We start from the raw sequence: 18,342 nt of genomic DNA on the forward strand, positions 1-18,342 counted from the left end.
TGCTGAACATAGAGCAGGCCTGAGCCTATTCTAGAATAACAAAATGCACTTCCACCAAGATAAAAGTCATGACTATTTGTTTGGCTTTGGGGAATTGTTCTGCCTTTTCTACTGGAATGAAAAAGTGTATTGACGCTTTCATGACATGTAGAAGGACCTAAGAGAAACTGGTTTTCTTGGGTACCATCATGAAAGCATTTGCAAACTGTATTTTCTTTCTTTTTTTTTCTTTTTTCATGTGCATCACCCTCTAGTAGTAAGTTCACATTTTCCATTGGTAGCTTTGCAATGACAACAAAAGGAATTATTTGTCAAATATCACTACAAAATGAAGTGACTCTTTCCTTAGAAATAAACTATTAGAAGACTGTCAGCCTATGAAGCTTCAAAGAAAGAGAGGAATATCGACCACAGTGAGGATGGCAGATAAGGACAGAGCCCTCATTCATTTCAAAATAAATACAAAGACCTGGGAAATGTAAACTGAACTGTGTTTTGTATGAGACAGAAGAGGATATTTAGTTACCCATTGTGGCATTTGACGGAGGAACAATTCTGGGTTTGCCAATAGTAACAAGCATAAATGCAGTGTCAATATTGTAAAGTGAATGCTGACATGTTTACAGCATACCACCAGACTGTGTTTGAAGGGGTTGGATTATTTCCAGGAAAACAAACCATAAAAATGAACCCAAGTGTTATATTAGTAGATCTAAAATTGAGAAAGGTAATGGCAACATTACAAGGCACAGTGAAAAATAAGCGGAACGGTACAGGAGGATTACAAGTGGTAGCAAAAGTGCCAGAACCAATATACTGAGTAAACTCGATGTTAACTGCAAATGGAGGGGAGTAAACATCTTTTTAGGATCTAGAGGCATTGACTAGAGTAACCAGACTTGTGAACAGAGAGCAAATTATTTTCCCTGCTCTATATCTATCTTCTTTGTCCTATAGTAAGGCCTCTACCAAACACACAGCTCATCCTCCTTTAATTGTTCAAGTGAGGATCTTCCCCAGGCACTGAGTCCGAGGCTAAGTACTATTACACAGTAGTCACTGAGATGAATCAGGAGTGGATGTACTGAGGCGCTTACTTAGAGAGATGCTACTGAAGTTCATAGATTCCAGGTTCAGAAAGTGAACTCTGGTGGCTTGTAATACTCACCTTCAATAGAAGGGTGAACATTACAGGCCCTGAGGTCTTCTCCAGCTTGGATTCCTCCTTCCTTTCTCCCCAGCCACCTACCTTGCCGTTGTTGCTCCTCCAGGGCCTGCAGAGAAAGAAGAGAGGAAGGGAGTGGAGAGAGCCCTACCAGAGGTGCAACAGTGTCAGGAGTTCAGCAGCTACACCAGTGAGGTAAGGCGGTGGTTGTGGGTTTATGGGATCCCCAACAATTATGACCAAAAAATTATAACCCTTGGATGGGGAATCCCCCTCTATTTTTTGACACTTTTGCTTGTAATTACTGAGCCCAGTCCAAACAGAGCCCAGAGGAATTTGCCCACTTCTACTTCCCTGTCTGTACCAAAGCAGCCAAGGGCCATGACAGAGTTTGCAAAGAACATTATCAGTCAAGTGATGTAGGTATGATAGCAAAACAGTTGGGCAAACTGACTCAAGTCTGTTACTTTCACATGGTTTTTACCATAATTCAATTCTGTTCCATAATTGTACCTTAATCCTTTGTACCTTTTAAAATTTGTGCCTTAAAAAAACATCTCAAAATACTATTTTAATGTGCATTTGAATGTGTATTTTTCTTTCAAACTACATTGTTAAATGCATACTTTCAGTATGATCTAACTGCCAAGAACTGCGTCACAACGTTCAGAGAAATGCAGAATTCCAGAGATAGCTTAAATTCCAATCTACACATTCATCTGAGAGTTGTGGATCAGGCCATTTCGTACAGGAATTTGCAAAGACTGAATTCCACAAGCATCCGTAGATGGGAATGTCTTCCATTCACATACCCGAGGCACTAGATACATGGTATTTTCCCATCTGGCCACAAATCCTAACTTCAACCTATTCTTTGCAAAACAACATCCTGGTTCCACCTTGCCAAGCCCTGCCCTGTGGTCTGCTATCCCAGACAAAATTATCATTGCACTTCTACTTACTTTGTTGCTCACTTCTTCCACTCTATCTCATATAAGTTGCCATGTTTTAATATCACAGTATGTGCGCGCAAAAGATGGGAGCTTAAAATTAAAGGTGGGATGCTATAGGAAGCTATCTTATAACGAGACAGGTCATTGGCCCATCTCACTCAGTACTGGCCACACTGACTGCAAATTTGACCCATTTCCATAATTTATTCCCGCTATAGATTTTGAGTTTGATGAGAATAAATATAAGGATGTTTCAGGACAGAATTTGTGGTCTGTCAATCAATAAGTTTACCAGTCAAGGACAAATGAGTGTCTGTCCCCCTCTATATTCAATCTCAGTGCATATTGGTCTGCAGTGTTTTAAGACGATGGTGTCTCCCCTTGGTTATGAATCATAGGTAGGCCAGAAAAATATTTCTCTATTGAAACATGCCATACTGAAGACAGTATTTGGCTTTCTACATCTGTGAGAAAGGTTAAATAAATAAATGGATTCAATTCACTCCAGGCTATATTTTTGGAAAACCTATAACAGAACTCTACCAAGACTTAGAGCTTATTAGCATGCCCCAAATACCAAATGGATGCTGGACAGAGGGCACTGTGAGATTTTAAAATGAGCAGATGACTTTTCAAGGAGAAGTTGTGGGGTATTGGGATGGTGCCAGTGGTGGTGCCAGAAAAAAAAAAACAGGGGGAGGAAACACAGGGGGAAACGTGCATTTCTGGAGGTGGAGAGCTCTTCCCCATTTATTAGATTTCTGAAAGAGAAATAACAGGATATGTTACATAAAACATATTAAACTGAAATTCAATCCAGACAAGACTGAGATGCTGTTGGTGGGTGGTTCTTCTTACCAGATAGAGGATATTCATCCTGTTCTGGATAAGGCTGCACTCCCCTGAAGGAGCCGGTTCATAGCTTGGGAGTTCTCCTGGGGGGGGGGGATCTTCATGAGAACGGAATGAAAAGTGTGTTGGAGTGTTACCCGGATTTTCATGGAATCAGCTTTGGTCCATCAGGGACACATGAAGCAAGAAAAGCCGAGTGTACAGCACCATTAAAATCCAGTTTTCAGGGGTCACCCAGTGCTTGAAAGGAGCATACCTCTGGGTGGGGTGGGGTGGCGTGGGGGGAGTAGAACTGAACGTTATCAGGTTGGCAGGGGCAGCTCAAGCAATGAGAGAGGCTTGTTTGCCCCCATCCTCCAGGTTGCCCCCTGCTACTACATTATTATGAATGGAGAGCAACCAATTCTGAAGGCTTCCTTCTGCTACTATATTATCTCCCCCCACCTTTCCCCCAAAGTGTGCACTTTTGCCTTGAGAAGGCAAAAGGCTTCCCATGAAAGCAGCCCAGCCTCTCAATTTCACCCCATTCCTCCCCACTGCAGCACTCTGCCAGGGAATTATTGCTTCCAACCCCCCTTCTACCCCCTTCCTCCTACTGCTCAATGAGATGAGAAGCTCCCGTGATCTGGAATGATCACTACTACGACTTTACATAATAACAGAGAAACTACAAAATGTCAAAGAAGCACAGCATGGAGATAGCGATTTCATGAAGAAGTGAAAGAGCGTTTTAGGGCGAGTTACTAAAGTTAGCCTTTAACCCTTTAAACGCTTTAACGATTTATCGTGGCTCTGTATGCATTGAGATCTGTTAAAGATTCACTGCAGGGGAGCGAGATTTATTTCTTACTTCCAAGTAAACATGCACAGAAGGGGTGGTGGTGTTGCTCTGGTTTGCTTTCCTTGTAGCCGGGCCCATCTAGTCACAGGTTCCCGCTGCTAAAGACAGCACTAGTTAGTGTTTAATGCCGGCTGAGCCCAGCCAAATGCACAATTGGTTTATTAAAAAATAAATAAATTGGAGGGTCCTAAACAGGGGTCACCTAGGTATGCAGGGTGGCTGATGTAGTGAAGAAGATAAAAAGCAACTGCAATGACTAGCAAAGTAAAGCAAGGAGAAATAAATACTGGAACTCCAGAGTTCGCAGCTGAGAAATGGCAGAAACCTTGGGGAAATACAGACAGGGGAAACATCCCTTGACATGCTCCTGAGCAGGGCTATCATGCCAAAGCAGGTGCAGAGAATAGGAGCACACAGCACAAGAAGTGCAGAGAACCCAAATTAAAAAAAACAAAACAAAAACAGAGTATAAGTACTCTCAGAAAATACGGATTTTCCACTGCAAAGCCTGGGATGGCTTCCGTTTTGACAGGACGTCATCAGCCGCCAATGACCTCCAAACACTCCCACTTCGCAGCGAATCATCCATGAGAACAATCTCCTGGTGTTATCATTGTTACTTGAGGCTCAGATGGCCTCCATGGCACAGAGTGCCATCCACCAGCTTCAGCTGGTGGCCCTGTTATGCCCCTATCTGTACAGGGATAACCTGGCTTCAGTAGTCTATGCTCTGGTAACCTCCAGGTTAGATTCCTGCAATGTGCTCTATGTGGGGCTGACCTTGGAGACAAGTTGGAAGCTGCAGCTTTGTGCAGCAAAATGCGGTGGCCAGATTGATACTAGGGAGCAGAAGGCCTGAGCATATAACACCAATTCTAGCCCACTTGCGCTGGCTGCCTGTATGTTTCCAAGCCCCGTTTGAGGTGCCCATCTTGACCTATAAAGCCTTACATGGCTCAGGACTGCAATACCTGATGGAGCGCTCTTCCTGTTATGAACCTACCCATACAGTACAAATCAACATCTGAGCCCCCACCCCACCCCGGGTGACTCCTCTGAGGGAGGTTCAGAGGATGGCAACAAGGGAGAGGGCCTTCCTGGTGGTGGCCCATCTGGTGGTCCAGTGAGGTTCATCTGGCATGAAACTTCTTTGTGGTGCCAGGTTAAGGCTCTACTCCCAGGCATTTGACAGCATATGCCGAGGCATTTTAGTTGTTTTTTTTTTATCAGGTCCTGGTAGTTATATTGTTAATTGTTTTTGTTTTAAAACTGTTTTAAATTCTTGAATGTTATTGATATTATGTTTTATTATGCTGTGAACCACCATTCATAATGCAATGAATGAATGAATGAATGGTCTCATGAGTAAGTCCTATGGATTTTGATGGAGCTAACTTTAAATAAACAGGTTTAGGATTGCAGCCTTATTTTAATTTCTAGTTTACTATTCAGTTATAATTTGTATCTGAAAAAGTATATTTCCTTCAAACAATAGTATGGGCCCTGCAATGGCCTGGGTAGGGTTAGGGGACCAGCTCCATGTCTGGGTTTGTTCTTCTCCCCCTTTGCTTCTTCTCCGCTGCCTGCCACCTTTGGCTGGTGCCACAACCCAAAATGGCATATGTGAACTTATGGGGCTTGCATGTGAAAAGTAAGGGAAAGTCTAGGATGAAGCTGTCCTTCTACCCTCTGAATCTGACTCTAGTTTTAGAATACTGTAAAAATGATAAATAGTTACACAGATTTTACTACAGGCTTTTTGTTAAAGTGAAAAGTTCCCACTCCCCCACCCCCGCATAAAATATTAAATGTAGTTGTGTTAACTGATTTTCATTTCATTTCAAATATGGCAGGCTTGTTTAAAAATGTATTCTTGGTTAAATACAGGACCTCTGAGTTGCATCGCTGACAGCACAAGAAACTCCAAAACTATTTAAAGAAGAATATACAGAAGCAGTTCTCTAAATTACATTTGGATGACTTTGACTATTTTGCTTAATGTACCAAGTAGTCATCAGGTGATGCTGTTGAGCCTCTACCTGTCGTGCCTGGATTAGAAACAATATCCTGAATGTGAAAGTCTTTGTATTCCATTTCCCCTTGCCTGCTTGATTGTGTGGCATTAATAGCAAGAACCAATTTAACGCCTTGAGTTTATTTATGCACTTTCCTTTGCAGTTGGCTTCTGCATTACTTGTAAGCCCTTGAAGAATCTGAAGCACAGTCAGGCTTCCTGCTGAAGGAAGCACATTAGAATGGTCAGATACACTGTCCTCTTGAGACTGAGCTCTTGAGGCCAACCGAGAGACTGACCAGCTAGTAGTACTCATTCTTTATATGACAACAGGACTATTTAATTCATGGCTTGACAATCAGAAAGATGCAGTATTTTTTCAAATCTGGAGAGAACATGCTGGTTCATCCATGGCACACACACTATGGGGAGTTCTTCATGTGTCTGCTGCAATGTTTAGAGTGGCATCTAGTCTATGAAGCCATGGTAAATGTTGATGTGCAAGTGCTCATCAAGAGAGTCCCCAGGGAGAGTTTTCAAGCAGCTGCGTTGATCCATATCAATAAACCAGTTCTAGCAGTTTTCATCTCCACTAGGGGTGCACGAAAGCCACTTACCTGGTCTCGCAGCTTGCTTCGTGGTGGGGGGGAGGCGCTTCGCTGCTCCCCCCGAAGTTCAGGCCGGGGGGGGGAGGCTTCCCTCCTCGCCCGGCCGAAATTCAGGCCGGGGGGGAGGCTTCCCACCTCACCCGGCCGAAATTCAGGCCGGGGAGGAGGCGCCTCGCCTCGCCCGGCCGCGAAATAAAAAGTTTTAAAAAAAAATGCCCCCGTGATAGGCTACATGATGATTAACGTAGCCTATCACGGCTAGATCTGCAAAGTCAGCCGTGATAGGCTACGTTAATCGTCACGTAGCCTATCACGGGGGCGGTTTTTTTTTTTACTTTTATTGGAATGGCGGCGGCGGCAGCCGGTCAAAAGACCGGCTGCCGCCTCTGCCCCTGTCTAAGACCTGCTGAACCGCCGCCGGGACCCGCCGCCGGGAGGGACATTTGGGAAAGGTAAGTCCCATCCCGGGGGGGGGCGGGGGGCAGATAATTTTCCCCCGAAACTACTTCAGGGGGCCGAATACGTTGGCACTCGGCCCCCCGAAGTTTCGGGGAGAAATTCTCCCCCATCCCTATTCTCCACCAAGAACAGGTCTTGTGTAAAGCTAATGGGTCTTAATTGCCCTTTCAAGACCAGGCCTCCTGCTGAAAATAGTTTGCATTGCAGCAGGGATAGTTCACAACTATATATTGTTGCTGGGAAAATCCATGTTCCCCCAGTCACCTTGAGGATGGCAGTTATGCTCCCAGGGAACAAGGAAGCCTGAGGGGGGTGGCAGATGATGTCCTCATTCCTGCTACTCCAAAGGTTCGTCCCTGCAATCCTGGCTACCCTACAGCACTGCAGACAATGCTGGTTGCCACCATTGCATGCAGAGCCTCCATGTCCCTCATAGATGCTCTTAATGACTCCTGACAATATTTCATCGTGGCAGTCTGTATGGTACTCTGGACTAGATACTATGGACAGGATTCAGAGAACGCAAGGTGTCATCCCCATGGTGATGTAATATGTATTATTGATTATTATTTATTTGTAATTGTTGAGTCCCTTCTCCAGCTTCTGCAGCCTCTCAAAGAAGCTGGCAACCCCTGTCATATCAAGACCTGATTATGACACTCTCCTGTGTTCCAAAAGAGGTTTGCTGTGCCAGATGGGAGATTCCTGTTCAAGTAACATCACCACTCTTACTGAGTGTGTGAATGTAACATAGGAAGAACCCTGCTGGATCAGACCAAGGGTCTATCTGGTACAGCCTTCCCCAACCTGGGTTCCACCAGAAGTTGGTCTCCAGCTCCCCTCAGCCCCAGCCAGAATGGCCAATGATCAGGGGTGATGGGACTTATAGTCCAAATCATCTGGGGGGACTTGGGTTAGGGAAGCGTGATCTGGTACATCACCATATTTCCAATAGGTTCCAGCCAGATGTTTCTGGGAAACCCATAGGCAGGGCATGAAGGCAACAGTGTCCTTCCCTGTGGTCATCCCCTGCAAATGGAATACTGATTCTGAACCTGGAGGTTTCCTTTGGCTATCTTGACTAAGATGTCACCATTCTCATATGGATAAACCAATACGAATAACAGGCTGCCAAAACGTTGGAGTGTTTTACTGTTTGTAGTTGTATTGCCCTGGCCATGGGCTTTGAAGTCTTAATTTAGAGGTGCCAAGACAGTGATAAATCAGATCCTGGTTTACTTACAAGGAGATTCCTTACTGAGTACAATCAGCACACAGGTGTACCCAATGGTTGGATCAGACAGCTTCTCTGAGCCCAGAGCCATGGGGTAAAATGGGTTTTATACCATACATGTTAGCAGTGAGGCAGTATGACAGCAGCAAGCACCAACTAGTGTTCATTCCCAGCATAGACTCTTTCCCAGCACAGACACTTGCAGCTTTAAGGCAAACAAGCTTCACTTCCCAGGCCCATCTTGATAGACACTCCACTCCTTAGTATGGAATATGCTTGAGGCTGCCCCATCGCTCTTTGACTCTTCCTGGTAAATCAAGAGGCCTGTTAGGGAAAACAGCAGCCTTCTGAACCAAAGTCTGAGAGCACTATGAATCATCTAAACTCCTCTAAAACTACTAATAGCTTGGTTCAGGCCAGGGGCCTTGCAGTAGTGCACCTGAATGCCACAACAATCTGCAAGCAATATGCTTACAGGGTAGGCCTGCAACAGTGTAAGGCTGAACAGTTCCAGCTGCAGGTTTTGGAGGGCCCTTGGGCAAGGCACTCTCAATGGGCCCCTTCCCTCCATGAATCTACCTTGTCACCATCATTGTCACCAGCTGCTAATGCTCCTCATCCTCTTTCTCATCATTGCTACCACTTGCTTGCTTGGCAGGTGGAAAGCCAGTGAGCAATTTGGCTGGAGCATCCACTGCTCCTTCTTCCCACTACCACCATTGTCTGAGACAGAGTGAGGGGCAGGTGAACAAGCAGGTTCCAGTGGTGGAGAAGACCAAGTTCAGGGTGAACTTGTCAGTGGGACCTTGCCGGGTGTGGGTCCTCAGCAGGTGTCCAACCATACCTACCCTTGATGCTGGCCCTGAAGCAAAGGTATACCTGTGAAGGTCTACCTTTGCCCAACAGGCAACTATTACATTCCTCAAGTATGGCTTGCTCTCCACATCCATACAAATTTTAATATAACTATGTATATTGCCAGGCTCAGCTCAAGACATTTTGTTACCGGAGGCAGAGTAGCAAATAGTATTCCTCTCCCTGCCCCACCCCATGTTAAGGTGCATTGTGCCAAAGGCCAGACAAGTTATTTTGGCACCTGAGGCAGAAAATCCCACAAGTCCCACTTCTCCCTGCCTAACAGAAAAATAAAATAAGGATTAAATAAACAACTAGCAATTTGCTGCCCTTTCATAACATACCAAATCAGTTGCCTGCCGCCAGCGCCTCACTCTGTCTTATGGTAGGGCCAGCCCTATAAATTGCAGCATAAAACTAGCTGCATTACTCAGCCTTGTATTGTCAAGTGTTTTTTTTTTAATTGTCAATAATTGTCAATAATTCACATATATTGTCTTTTCTTTTTTTTTAATGTCCACAGCATGGGCATTAGTGCATTCTTTTTTCCTTTGCTTCAAGAAAGGCAGACTTTCTCTGACCCCATTTAAACTTCTACAATCATTACATTCTTGGTTTCTTCTCAGTGCCAAGAGCAAAAACATTTCAGAACAATAGCTAAAGGTTTACCTGAGACTTGAAGGAAGAAGACACCCGGCATTGTTTCTGAGAGTTATGTATTCTAACACGTTATCTTCTCATACTGGTTGATACCAGGTACTTACTGTATATATTCCTTGGGGGCAGGTGCATAAAATCATGAGGAAGAATACAGGGACCAAAACTGTAAAGAAGAAATTAGGAAATGTTTTTGCTTTTTTTCTTAAAAAGAAAAAAAAAAAAGCAGACTGTTGTCTCATTAAAAACAACAACAACCTTTTCTATCTTAAAAGGTTAACAATGTCATGTTACAGTTAGGCATAGAGCGATCCTATCAATATTAATAAGCTTCAAGAAGTGCTACTGCCAACTCAAGTACAGTTTTGACACTTTGCAACCTGACTAATAAAATCAAATCTAATTTTAAAAAATAGCGTACCTCCTGGAGTTATTTAAAATGGATTTCCCTAATGGCAATGTAACATGCCTCTTTATTATTGTGGGGTGGGGAGAGAGATCAAAAGAGATTGCAAGTAGCCTAGAAGATGGAAAGGCTAGGCTTCTTTGGGGACAGGGGGGAAAGGTAGCTTTTCAGCACCACCCCCATTTCAGAAGGTGGTGCTGGGGGCCTACTCTGCTCCCCTTGGCTTGTGGCCCATGACATTCACTAGGGGAAGACATACTGGGTTGTGGAGCCATCAATATGCCGCTAACACCCAGCTCTGTCTCTGATTTACTTCTTATGCTAGACAATGGAAAGCCTGGACAATGGTCCTGGCTGCTATGAAGGACTGGATGGAACAGAACAGGTTGAAACTTAATTCAGACAAGAGAGAAGTATTGTTGGTGGATAAATGGTCTGATTTGGGTATGGGGATACAGCCTAGAGGTGGACGAACATGCAGTGTATGAGTATTTTGATCCTATCTGTGAATCATGCAAACATGTCCCGTTTGCAACCCCAAAGGTGAACTCAAGTAGGAGCACAATTCTTGGGACATTTTTGCCATTCATATTCAAAAGTTCACACTTGCACAACTACACAGTTCTGAAAATGTGACCGTATACTATAACTTTATAAGAGTTTGTCACGGCCTTACATTCATGACCTGGCTTGGATCCTAACTTTCCTTCTGCTAATGGAACAGAGTTCATATGTACAGAATGGGGCTTTTCTACCTCCCCTTCCCTCTGCAATAGCCAGTGCCCCTTGTAAATATGTTCTGGGGTAATGGTTGCATTTTTTTTCAAGCACAAATTCATTCCAACCCATTTCCACATCAGCTTGCAATTTATTTATTTATTATCTAGTACAAAAAAATACACATTTATGTATATTTGCTGCTAATATACACATTTTGGGAAGCAATTTGCCCTAATTCATATATTTTGTATGCAATTTTCCCTAATGTATTCATTTGTGTGTGCATTTTTTAATCGGAGAGCTGCACTGCAAAACTATATGAAAACCCAAGGGTAATTATGTTCCAGTTCGTGGACTACTTAGGGAAGTGTGAATTAGGTCAGTTCAGATTCAGATGCAAACCAAAGTGCAGGAGGAGGTGGGAATTGTTAGAAATTGGGCCCCCTTCTGTGGACAGAGGAGCAACTTTGGGTCAAAGCCCTTGTCGTCAGTATACATAGAGCTTGGAAAATTGTCGTCAGTATACATAGAGCTTGGAAAGGAAAGGTTCCTTCCTCTTGTGCAAGCACCGAGTCATTACTGACCCCTAGAGGGATGCCGTTTTTCCTCAGCGTTTTCCTGGCAAACTGTATAATGGGTGGTTTGCCATTGCCTTCTCCAGTCCTAACTGCCTTTCCCCCAGCAAGCTGGGTACTTAGTCCAATGTATTTTGGAGGGCACCAGGTTGGTTACGCTAAAGGCCTTGCAAAAAGGTATGTTTTGAGGAGTGATTTGAAAGAAGAATGCCAATTGCTGGGGGTGGGGAGGTGGATGACAGTTGTCCAGCTATATTGGAGACTTACATGAAAATGAGAATTCATATAAATACAATGAAACACGTTTTATTAAATTTTAGACCATGTTAAAAAATTATAATATATGAAAATGTATAAGAACAGACTGCCAAATAGCCAGAAGTGAATAGAATTGATTAGTTGTGGGGGGCGGGATGAAACCATCTAAATTCAAATAAAATTTAAAAAATCAGATAGCACCATAGATATTCAATCTCCTTCTGTTCCTATTGTGTGAGCATAGGAACCTTAAGAACTTATTAGTAAACCATTCAAAAGGAGCTCATCTGTTTGCAGAATCACAAAATGTGTGTTTATATGGATCGCTCAGGCTGGAAGCATCTCCCCACAGGAATCTAAATTACAAAAACTCACGGCCTTGCCCTCATGACAATACCCATATGTGAGCTTTTAGTATATGATGTGTTTTATTTATTTACTTTCTGTACTCAGGAGCCTGTGAGTTAGGGACTGGGGGCAAACACCCAGCAACAAGGTACTTAGAGTGGCTGAAACTGGCAAGGATTCCAAGCACTGTGGCCAAAACTGATGATTGTTACAAAGCTTCCTTCTTGCTATGTCTCACATCTGTTAGATAAAAAGTCCTTGCTTTCGGTTTAGAAGAAAAGAATGCCAGGCAGGCAGCAGTGGATCCAACACTATTTTATTGAACGTTTTGCAAAACGGGTGCAGAGCAGTCTGGACCCCAAGACACGTGTGCAAAAGCCTTTTATATCATATCGCTTCTATTGTTCTCACCAGTAACCAATGAAACAGTTAGTACATCGGCTCACTAAGTTAATATCCAATAAACAGTCACTATCAGCTTACCAAGCCGTTAGTCATGAGTGCGTCAGTATGATTCCCTTTTTGCTCCGCCTATATTTTCCCGCCACTCGGGCTCTTACGTAACTTGAGACGCCAATGGTTATGGAGTCTCCTTTTTTTCTAACAATTCCCTCCTTTAAGTCTTTATTCACGTCTTAAAGCATTTAAAACGGAGTTTCTTTATCAGCACAATAAAGCAAGAGCATCTGTTTTGACAAAGCGGTTTCAATTAACCGCTGGGATAAGCCTCTAGCGCAGGGGATAATGCAACAACCAAATAACACTAAAACTCCTATCATCACTACAAGCGAAATAAGGATTGAGGCTGCTAGGTGTTTCCATTTTCCAAACCATCTCTCCAACCAGTCAGTCACGGGGTTGTTAATCCCTGAATTCTCGGCTAATTCTTCAGACAAGGCGGTGAGACCCTGCAAAGCCCTTGTTACCGTGCCATCTGGGGCAGTGTTGTTAGGGATGAAGGTGCAACACCGTCCACCTAGCATGACACAAACCCCTCCTTTTTCTGCTAACATCATATCAAGAACATGCCGATTTTCCCAAGCCATTTGGCTGGTGGCATCTAGCTGCTCAGCCAATCCTTTTACAGCATCTCGAGTATAGTTTATAAACCTCTGCTGATTATAATAAACGTAATTGATCCAATCTACATTTTTGTTAATGGTCACCCACCAAAACAGGGTAGATTCAAATCCTGCAGAAATTTGATTTCTTCCTTTGAACTCATCTGGCACTCCCCTTGGTACTCCTATGGAGTCAATATATATTTGATCATCAAAAGGGGTTACTGATCGTTTCTGCCGGGGTTGGCCAGTCTTTTCTGCTGGATGGTATGCAATTGAAAAGGGGACTGCCAACTGAACTAACCCACAAGCTCCGGACCAACTGGAGGGCTATACCTCATACAACTCTAGGCCACCACAATACCACCAGAGATCAGCTCGTGGGATTGAAAGGGAATTATTCCTAAAGCGGGTAGAATTAACACATCTTACTTTACTCGTCAGGTTCCCTATACGCCCCTCTGTGTCTGCAAGGTTTCGGTGTATGCATCCGGTATGGTTTCTTCTTTGCAGGAAGACTGTGGAAGGTCTGACACGATCCTTTGATTTGAGTGGGGGGTATAATTTATTGAGGGTTTGGCATTCCTCCTCTCCCCATGCATCAGGGTGTTGGAACAAACGGATCACGCAGGTGAGGAGGGAAGGAGTGTCCCATCCCAGTGGAAAGGGCAGCACCTTTGCCACAGATCTCCCTGTGGCACAAACAAAACAGTCAGACTTATTTAAAGACTTGGCTGTATACTTTATCCACTCTAACCACACATTATCAGTTTCCTCTGTTATTGGGATCCCTAACCTGGTTCTCCAGGGACGCCTCTCTTTCTCAGGGATCTGTACCAGAAGTGGTCTGAGGGGTGTTGGTGTGACATTTCGGGGTTTTATCTTAAAGCTGTCAAGCCCAAGTCCTTGAGGTATCACCATCCACGTTAATATTTCTTTAACCAACATTACCAACACCACCCACAATACTTGCTTCATATTACAAGTTTTTTGTAATTCGAACCCGAGCTTTTCCCAGATGTTGTGACTTGTATATTACAGGCGATTGTGGCTCCTGGATGGCTTCTTCGCCTGTGTCCTTGGCAGCTTCCAGAGGGGTGCCAGGGAGCAAAGGACCGTTGCCTGTGTCCTCCTGTTCTTTCCAAGTGACAGAAGGAAGCGAGGGTCGCTTAAATGGCTTTATCCGGCTGCAATGTGTCCATTTACTAGAACCCACAAGCTTTACACACGAGTGGCTGGTTGGTCCCACCAAATAAGGCCCCTCCCACCCTTCCTTTAAAGCTTCTTTATTCCACTTTTTCAGCAACACCTCGTCTCCCGTCTGGAAGGGATGGATAGGTGCATCTAACGGCAGTCTCTGAAACGGAACGGAATAAGCTCGTAGCTGTGAAAGAACAGACTGTAGAGAAGTCAACTGATCCCTTAGCATCTGATCACCCACCTCCCACTTGACTTCCTCCCTCCTTCCGCAGTGTACCCGAGGCGGGAACCCAAACATCAGTTCAAAGGGGGACAATTTTATGTCCTTTCTTGGCATCCTTCGAAGCTTCGTTAAAGCTATTGGCAGAGCCTCAACCCAAGTGAGCTTCACCCCTCGTTGGAGTTTGGTTAAAGTCTCCTTGAGGCTCCGATTGATTCTTTCAACCTGTCCACTTGCCTGGGGCCTCCAGGGGCAATGTAAATGCCACTCTACTCCCAGAGCTTGTGCCAGCCCCCTTGTAATAACTGAGGTGAAATGTGAGCCCTGATCGGACTCTATAACTTCGGGCAGGGAGAACCGGGGCACCACCTCCTGTAACAATTTAGCAACAACAGTTTTAGCTTGGCAGTTCCTACATGGAAACGCCTCTACCCACCCTGTCATTTGACATACTATTACAAGCAAATACCTGTAACCCCTACATGGTGGCATCTCAGCAAAATCAATCTGCGCCCTCTGGAAAGGATAGTAGGCCCATGGTCGCCCTCCTTTTGGAGGAGGGGGTGCCCTGGGAGGGTTGGTTTTCTGGCAAACTTCACAGGTTGCGGCTAGTCGGTGGGCGCATACAGTTAAGCCAGGGGAGACAAACAGCCTCTTGCAATAGTCGATCATGGCTGATGCTCCAGGGTGTCCAAGAGAATGGTGAACATGCTCTAGAACAACCCTCTGCAGGGTCTGTGGAAGAAGCAGTCTTCCATCTGTCATCTGGATCCATCCGTCATCGCAGGGACTTATTCCGTGTTCTTGTGCCATCCGTAACTCAGCAGGGGAGTATGTGGGGCGCTCTTTTCTTTTGGGTAGAATGAGGAATGTTCCTTGGATTCCCTCTCTGGCTGCTCTTTTTGCGGCCTCATCTGCCTTCTGGTTTCCCTGTCTCCATTTTTCCTCTTTTTCTTTCCCATGGGCTCGGACGTGGACAACAGCTACTTGTGAGGGTAGCTGGAGGGCATCCTGAAGATCCACTATTAGGCCGCCATTAGCCACTGGAGATCCGTTTGCTGTAAGGAATCCCCTCTCTTTCCACAGTTGCCCATGAGCATGCACAACGGCGAAGGCATTTTTGCTATCGGTATAAATATTTACTCGCTTTCCCTTGCTGGCTTGCAGGGCTCTTGTCAGGGCTACCAGTTCAGCGGATTGGGCGGAGAAATGAGGAGGCAGCCTTTCCTCACGCACACTCTCCTCTAGAGTAACGACAGCCGCGCCTGTGTAGCGCCTTCCATCCAGCATATAGCTAGATCCATCTACAAACAGATCTCTGGCTCCCTCTATTGGTTCATCCTCAAGGTCCGGTCGGCCTTTGGTGTCCAGGTCTAATACTTCAAGGCAGTCATGATCTGGGAGTCCTGATCCGTTTGTGCCCAGTAATGTTGGCAGCAGTGTGGCGATATTAAAGCTGGAGCAAGCCTTAAAAGTGAGGTTTTCGTTTGTTAGTAAACCTATTTCATATCGGGAATGCCGGGCTGGGTTGAGAAATTTGCTTCCTCCTCCTGATCCCAAAATTTGTGGCACTCCATGCGGCACCCAAATTTCAATGGGTCCTCCCATTGTCAATTTCTCCGCTTCAGCGCAAACCAGAGCCGTTGCCGCTACTGCCCTCAGGCAACTTGGCCATCCTCGCGCTACGACATCTAGGACCTTGGAGTAATATCCCACTGGTCTCCAAGAGGGCCCTTTTCGCTGGCAAAGCACTCCCGAAGCTATGCCCTTATTTTCATGCACATAAAGTCTAAATGGCCGGCTGGGATTTGGTATGGCTAGAGCAGGTGGTGACACAAGAGCAGCTTTAAGACTGAGAAAAGACTTATTCATTTCCTTAGTCCATTTCCATTTCTCCAGTCTATCTTTCTGCAGCGCCTCATACAGCGGCCGCGCTGTCTCCCCATAGTTTGCTATCCATAGTCGGCAGAATCCGGTCAACCCCAGGTAGGCCCTCAATTCGCGGGGGGACTTAGGGACAGGAGTGTCACGGATGACTTCAACTCTTTCTTGCCCTAGGCTCCGAGTCCCCTTAGTTATGTGGTAGCCTAGGAATTTTACAGTTGGTTGGGCCAACTGTACTTTTTCTTTTGACACTTTATACCCCCCCCCACTAGATAGTTGAGGAGGGAAACCGTCCCACTCAGGCACGCATTCTTGGCCTTGGCTGAAATCAGGAGGTCGTCACAGTACTGGAGGAGATGCACCTCTGAGTGCTGCTGGACCCAGGGTTCGAGATCCTTTTGGAGCTGCTGGCCAAAGACCACCGGTGAGAGATTCAGCCCCTGAGGGATGACTGTCCATGCTAATTGAACTTTTGACCCCCCCCCCTGGGCTTTCCCATTCAAAGGCGAACAAAGGCCTTGAATCAGGGTGGAGGGGGATGCTGAAAAAGGCGTCTTTTAGGTCTATGACAGTGAACCAGGCGTGCTCTTCCGGAATTCCTACAAGGAGGGTGTGTGGGTTGGGGACCACAGGATGGGGGGCCTCGATCTGCTGATTAATGAGCCGGAGGTCTTGCACTAAGCGGTAGCCCTTGCCCCCCCCTCCCCTTTTTGGCACAGCGATGATGGGCGTGTTATAGGGAGACATTATCTCAATGAGCCGGCCTTCTTCTCGGAGCTTTGTTATTACTGGTTGTAGGCCCTCCTTTCCTTGGCGGGAAAGGGGATACTGTTTCACATGAACAGGCCTTGCTCCCTCCTTGAGGGGAATTTTGTATGGTGCTGCCGACTTGGCACGAGAGGCCCCTCCAATCCCGGCCCAAGCTAGAGGGTTGACTCTGTTTTCTATTAAGCTCCAGTCCTCGGTGGCCTCTGGGATGGATTCTTCTGCAACCTTCAAAAGGGCCATTTGGTAGTTACTACTCTGCTGTTTAGGGAGCCGTATCTCCATCCTTCCGTCAGGAGTAAAAGCAATCTCAATTTGGAGTTTAGTCAATAAGTCCCTCCCTAGCAATGCCACCGGACAGGAGGGGGTACAGACAAATGCATGTTCTAGGTGTGTTTTCCCCACCTTGGTGAACAGGGGACGAGAGAGGGGCACTTGAGTTGCCCTTCCCTCGACCCCCATTATGGTGGTGAACCCCCCACCTCCCGTTGGGGGCTCACTGAGGGGGAGGATGGACAGGGCGGCCCCTGTGTCCACAAGGGCTTTGTAGGAGTGGCCCCCAACCTTTATTTTGACCATGGGGTCCCGTCTTGCCTCAGAGACGGCTAAGAGGGGGCCGGGCCCCGGTCTGTCCTAATCTCTTTCCTGTTCATACAGAACTCTCTGCGCTTCTCCCGTATTTTCCCCTCTCTCTTTCTGCTTCAAAGCCTCACAGTCACGCTTCCAGTGCCCCATTTTCTTACAAAAGGCACATTGATCTTTCCCCAGGGGAGATCCTTTCCTTCCCCCTTTCCTCCCCTTCCTAGCTCCCTCCTTGTCAGGTTTAAGAACCGCAGCAAGGAGCTTGGCCTGCCTCTTGTCTTTTTCTTTTCCTTCTTCTTCTTCTCGCCTCTCATAAACCTTTTGAGCTACTTCAACTAAAACTCCTAAGTCAGCTGCCAACCCTCCTTCAACTTTTTGCAACTTCTTTCTGATGTCCTGGCAGCTATTTCCCACGAACTGAGTCGTGAGGATCCTTAAATTATTTGGATCATTCAAGTCAATGTCAGTATATTTAGCGAAGGCTTCCCTCAGCCTTTGGAGGAACACAGCAGGAGGTTCGTTTTTGTCTTGCTTTAGAGTCAGGACTTTTTGCAAATTGGGGGCCCTTCTCGCGGCTTGCTTCATGCCTGCTAAAATGAGTCGAAAATAGTCAGCATGTAAGCGTCTATGTGCCGCTGTGGCCACCCCCCAATTGGGTCGCCCTGTGGGCAGAACCTCCACCGTC

General features: G+C 45.7%; 1 protein-coding gene across 20 annotated transcripts in view; it reads left to right on the forward strand.

Annotated features, from left to right (window-relative positions):
• The first annotated feature begins 708 nt into the window (after positions 1-708).
• The window catches only part of LOC146352607 (uncharacterized), a 131,548-nt gene continuing 113,914 nt past the window's right edge, over positions 709-18,342 (forward strand). For 19 of the 20 annotated variants that reach the window (XR_014787793.1, XR_014787797.1, XR_014787779.1 and 16 more), the window contains exon 1: positions 964-1,360. The gene's annotated coding sequence lies outside the window, so the exon portion shown is untranslated. Of the gene's footprint in view, positions 728-963; positions 1,361-18,342 lie in introns of those variants that run through there. The other variant, XR_014787790.1, reaches the window with a different exon arrangement.

This window comes from Heloderma suspectum, chromosome 2, assembly GCF_057233095.1.
Source record: "Heloderma suspectum isolate Gila_16-S chromosome 2, 16-S_ref, whole genome shotgun sequence".
NCBI classification, from domain to species: Eukaryota; Metazoa; Chordata; class Lepidosauria; order Squamata; family Helodermatidae; genus Heloderma; species Heloderma suspectum.